Source organism: Odocoileus virginianus, chromosome 19 (genome assembly GCF_023699985.2).
Source record: "Odocoileus virginianus isolate 20LAN1187 ecotype Illinois chromosome 19, Ovbor_1.2, whole genome shotgun sequence".
Lineage (NCBI taxonomy): Eukaryota > Metazoa > Chordata > Mammalia > Artiodactyla > Cervidae > Odocoileus > Odocoileus virginianus.
The window spans coordinates 39,191,297-39,197,296 of NC_069692.1; the positions used below are offsets into that span (position 1 = coordinate 39,191,297).

General features: G+C 42.4%; 1 long non-coding RNA gene across 1 annotated transcript in view; it reads right to left on the reverse strand.

Annotated features, from left to right (window-relative positions):
• LOC139039633 (uncharacterized) overlaps window positions 1-3,956 on the reverse strand; it is a 120,917-nt gene extending 116,961 nt beyond the window's left edge. The window contains exon 1 of the long non-coding RNA XR_011492972.1: window positions 3,863-3,956. This is a non-coding gene — a long non-coding RNA (uncharacterized lncRNA). The remainder of the gene's footprint in view (window positions 1-3,862) is intronic.
• Between the last annotated feature and the right edge of the window lie 2,044 nt (window positions 3,957-6,000).

Sequence of the window (6,000 nt, forward strand, 5' to 3'; positions counted from 1 at the left end):
TATTCAGCTATGAAGTATGTAGTATGTGTGTAACCACTGTTCAAGGCACCAGAGAAAGAAAATATTCCCCATTCTCATGCATCTTACATTCTAGTTTGGAAAGAAAAGATGATAAACTTAAATAACGACATCACATATTGAATAGTGATAAGATCTGTAGAAAAAGAAAAAATAAGGGATAGAGAAGTCCAAGGAAAACCTTTGTGAGAAGAGACAAGTGAATGCACTTAAAGAAGGAGAAGGAATCATAGACATAAATGTCTAGAGGCATTATATTCCAGGAAGAGGGAATCTGAATCGCTTGATGAAGAAGCTCCCCTGGCTTGTTAGGAGAGCAAGAAATCAGTGTGACAGAAAAAAGAAAGGGAAAAAGTGACGAGAGAAGTGGCAATCCCGGGGTCATAGTTTGGTGGGCTTTCTTGGGTCATTAATGAGCTTGATTCCCACCACAAAGTGAGATGGCAACCACTAGAGACTTTCCAGTGGAGGAGTAAGGTACTCTGTGTCGAAAACAGAACGCTCCAGCGCCGAACCCCCAGCCTCTGGCATCGAATGCCTGATGATGTGATGTGAAGCTGATCTAATGATAGAAATAAAGTTCACAAAAATGTCCTTGAATCATCCTGAAATCATCCCCCACCCCAGTTGGTGGAAAAATTGTCTTCCAAAGCCAACCGGTCCCTGGTGCCAAAAAGGCTGGGGACCCTGGCTCTAGCAGACTATTGAGAATGAACTGTGAGCAATCCTGGAAGCAGAGAACCCAGGTTGACAGAATCATTTAAATGCTCAGGAGCAGCTGATATGTTTGAAACTTAAATGTTGTATTTCTACCTCAGGTTCTAAGTTTCTATAATCATTTTGTTTATAATCACTCTCAGTCTGTATTATGTCTCACAAGGGATAAAGGAGGAAGCGGAAGAACAGAAGCAGCAGAACGCATGGCTCCAAGGCTCTTTTCTCTCTCAGAAAAAAACTGATGGACATGCCTTTAAAAGCTTCTTTATTCTTGCCATAATTCTTAACATCATTTGTGGCACTGAATGCTGCTCCCTGTCTAGTGAAACAGGAAGAATTAAGGCAGATGAAACATCTGTAGGTTTGTCTTAAGTAAGCAATATATTTTTCTAAAGATCAGGATAAACTTCAAATGGACAATAACTAGACATTGTCTCAAATTATAACAAAAGGTCTTTGAAGTCCTATCAACAAGAATGAGATCTCTGTGAAGCCATGCAATGGCACAGAATTTTAAATCGCACATTTCCTCCCTTACTCAAAAATAAATAGGTAAATATGCCAGTGTTCTGACTAGTATGGCTTTTTTGACAACTGAATATCACAAACACTTAGTAGAATCTTTTCACACACACAGTCATCCACCAGATTACGATCAAAGCTCTATTATAGTACAATGCAGAAAAGTAGGTCTTTCGAAGAATGATGCTGGGTCTATTATATACTTCATGGGGGAAAAAATACATCTTGATCTCTACCTTCCACCATAAACAAAAAAACAATTCTAGGTGGATTGCAGATTCCAGTATGAAAGGGAAAACAATACAGATGACAGAGGAAAACACAAAGAAATATCTTTGTGGCGCCAAATTAGGCAAAGATTTCTTGAACAAGATATTAACATTACTAATCCCAGAAGAAAATCAAGAATTTGTTTGTATCAAAAGACTATATTAACAGAGTAAAAAGGCAAACCACAAAGTACACTTGATAAAGGATGCATATCTAGATAAATGAACCACCACTGTAATCTACATTAAAAAGTAACTCAAAGAGAAAAATTTTTATCAGATGCTTAATAAATGATACTCAAATAGCCAATAAACATATAAAAATGTATTCAAGTTCGTCAGTCATCAGATAAATACTAAGACCACAATATATCACCACACAGAATGGTAAAAAAAAAAAAAAAAAGGGAAAAATTAAGTATATGGAGCAACTGAACCCCCATACTTCAAAGCTCTGATGTATGAGGAAACGACTACTAGAGGCATTTGAAGCTGGAGAAAATTAATTGGAAATTAAACACCCACAAAAGTTTGTGAAACTTCCTGTATTAGTTTCGGACAATTGCATAATAAATTAGCCCCCAAGTTAGCAGCTTAACATAACAACCTCCATTTATTTTCCCAGTTCCTGTGGGTTAAGAATTCCATGTAAAGGTGGTTGGACCCTCTGGGCCAGCATCTTGTCTTCCACAGGCAGCAGTCCAGGTGCCCACCTGGATTATATTCATCTCAAGGATCAACTCAGAGGTTCTGCTTCCTAACTCACACCTGATGCTGCTGTTAGTCTTCATAATACCTACTTTCAAGATATTTCCAATTAAATTTCTTCAAATGTTTGGAAGTTTCTATTCTTCCAATAAAATATAACATGGGCATGCCCTGCTCTGCCCTTTATACACTATCTCTATTCTCTGAAATGTTAATCATCAACTGTATGTGACCAGCTAATCCTGCAACCCAAGACCAATCTGAAATGCCAGTTGCTTCGAGGATGTTCACCCCAGTCTTACTTATTGCTCTGAATACATCAGGGCACCTACCTCATTTAAAAAGCTCCATCTGTTAATTACATTAATGATGTGAATTTCTGTCACATACTAAAATAAATATTTTTCGTGTGTTGATAGTTTACAATATGCAAAAGTGTTGAATCATATCGTGCATCTGAAATTAACATAAAGTTTGATTGTTAACTCTACCTCAGAATCATAAACTATGATAAGCTAGGAAAAATATAAGAACTAGTTGTAACTTCTGAAAACAGAAGTTCACACCATATTTCAATTCTCTTCTCCCCTTTCCCAATTTTTTGTATCATACCTACATTCTCAGAATATAAAGCTATTACGACACAGGCTGGAACCTGGGCCCCTTTCCCTGAATGCTTGCACCTGGAGAAAAGTCTCCTCCAGAAGCAGAATATAAAGGACTAAAATTAACCACAGGCACCCGAAGTCTGGTTAATTAGAAACAACAGGCTACCAAAGGCCACAAACCTACTGCCACGTCGGAAGTGCTAGGATCAACGGAGGGTACTGTGCATGATCACTGCACACAGCAGCATCAAGAGGGCGGGGAGACCACCAAAGCCACCCCTCCAGAATCCGATGGTACACCCAGACCCTCACCTCTTTAAGGAAGCAACCCCCTCCCCACCTTCAGCAGCAAGCAAGGGCACTTGCTAGTTGCTTTCACTCCCTCCGTGAAACACGAGTCCCAGGAAAGCCCTGTCTGAATTCCTCAGCAGATTTCAATTGATTAAATAGAGTCCAAGGATCCAAATCTGCATCAATTACATACTATTTTTTTTAAACCTTCCTTTAATCTTCACACTTATCTTTACTGCAATGTCTCTTCAGTTATTTTCATTTCTGAAGCGGGTTATTTCGTAGACTTCTCAAGGAGGGCGCCTGGAACATTTTCATGAAACACTGTCGTATAATCAGGATCAGCATTACTGAGTTTTCCTTTTGCCTCTAGGCTCCAGAAAGGCTCCGCATCAGACTGTTAATGATTCTATCTTTAAAAGTTTGAGATTTTGCTTGTCAAGGATTTTTGGCATTAAATTCGCTTTTTGAAGAATTACTGCCTCAAAAATCTCATTTACTTTGATTTCTGAGCTGTTTGGAGCCCCTGAAATTTCGTGTCAGACACCAGTGCCTTTTTTGCTTTTCCTGGTTCCAGACCCGAATTTGAGTTTCCCTGGCGTTCGTCTTTACGGTTCCCATCCTACTTAATTTTGATTCCACTCCTTCTTGTTGATGTCCACTGTGCAGTCCAGTCCCAGTGGAACCCTGACAGTTCAGTGTGAGGATACAAAGACTTTCATGCGTTACCTTAGACGTCTGCCTCGCTCACTGGTGCAGTTTAGCCAAGATCCTCCGCCTTCCATTGCAGCTCCTTGGCGGACTCCTTCACCGCCCGAGCTGAGCTTCAGTGTCGCCCGCACGGAGCATGCGCGGGCTCTCCCGGAAAGGGGTAGGGTTGGGCTCACTGGGCTGCTCTACCGAAAATGCGCCCGGCCCTCAGGCGTCCGGCGACGCTGTTGCTTCTTTCTGCTTTCCCCACCTTTAGGGTGATACTGGGCAGGTCTGCTGGGTACTGTCCACCGCTTTGTACTTTGTGATTACAGGGGGATACCTTGTCATCTCTATGTATGTGCTAAGGCGCTTCAGTGGTGCCCGACTCTGCGGCCCTGTGGATTGTAGCCCAGCAGGCTCCTCTGTCCTTGGGGTTTCCCAGGCAAGCATACTGGAGTGGGTTGCCATGCCCTCCTCCAGGGCATCTTCCCGACCCAGGGATCCAACCTGTTTCCCAGGCATCTCCTGCATTGGCAATTGGATTCGTTACCACCAGTGCCACCTGCTCTTGTTGAAATATTGTTACTGGATTTTGGTTTTAATATCTTAATGGCCCTGTGTTATGTGGGAATCATGGAAGACACAAGCTATGCTTCCACAACCTCTGCCATCTCCCCATAATTCTTAAACAATTTATTTTTAAAAGAAACTTTAAAGGAAAAAAAAATGGAGAATCAGATTAATTTTTTATGTATAGAAAAGAAAAAAAAAAAAACACCTACAAGATGACTGTTTACTGGAGGCTTAGATATGTTCTCATTGTTAGCAAGGGAGACTACAACTGGTAGGGATGTGATAGTTCCTGGTCCAGACAAGAGGTGGACTAGTCCACATGCCCTTGTGCTTCAAACACCCAGCCATGTGATGGCCAGGCCAAGCTCAGGAGAGAGAGAGAGGCTCTGGGAGTGAAGAGGGAAGGGGAACCCAGGGGCAAGTTTCATCCAGTATTTCAGCTGCCAGGGTAGGGGTTCTCTTACTGCTCTATTGAGACAGGTGCCTGAACGAGTTGTCTTTTGCTGGGAGAGGAGGCAGAGATCTGCAGTGAAGACACACACACACACACACACACACATGTGCACACACATACACACATGCACACACACACAGAGAGAGACACATACAACATATACACACATGTGCACATGCACACACACGTACACACACGCACACACATGTGCACACAGACACACAGACACACATACACAGACACACACCCATGAACACACACACATACACACATACACACACATGCAACACATACACACATACACACAGAGACATACACACATGTACACACATGCACACACATACACATGCACACACATATACACACATACACACATGCACACACATGCACAGAGACACACAACACACACGTACACACATGCACACACGTGAACACACATGCACACACATATACACATGCACACACAGAGACACACAACATAGACACACATACACACATGTACACACGTGAACACACAACATACACACATGCACACACATGTCTGATGGTGGATCATGCCCCTAACAGAAGGTTGATTAGATACAGCAGTCCCCAATCTTTTGGCAACGGGGACCAGTTTCATGGAAGACAATTTTTCCACAGACAGGTAGGGGGCTTGTTTGGGGGATGATTCAAGCACATTACATTTATTGTGTACTTTATTTCTATGTTATTATATCAGCTCCACTTCAGATCATCAGTGTGGGAAAATTAACAAGATGGCACCAGCCAGGCTCTCCTGCCCCACACTCTCCTGCTCTCTCTCCTCCTGTTCTGTAAACAGTGACTTTACATGGTTATGTGACAGCTGAGATCACTTATAGCACTGCACATGCACGTCATGAGGTACCCCCTGGGCCACAGGCTACTTTTGTTCTGTGAGTATATATAAGCTTCACCTGGAAAAGTCGGTCAGGCTTGTGAGCAGTTATGTTGTGCTATGTCTGCTGCTACAGCTGCTGTGCCAGCCAGGAGAGGATAAACGTGTCTGCAGTTCCTTCGGCTCCTTGCATTTTCTTCCAGCCTCTTAGCTCTTGCCTTAGCTACCATGGGTTCAGCAAACAATGCACACAGTGAGATACAGAGAGAAAACTGACGCTGTGAGCAG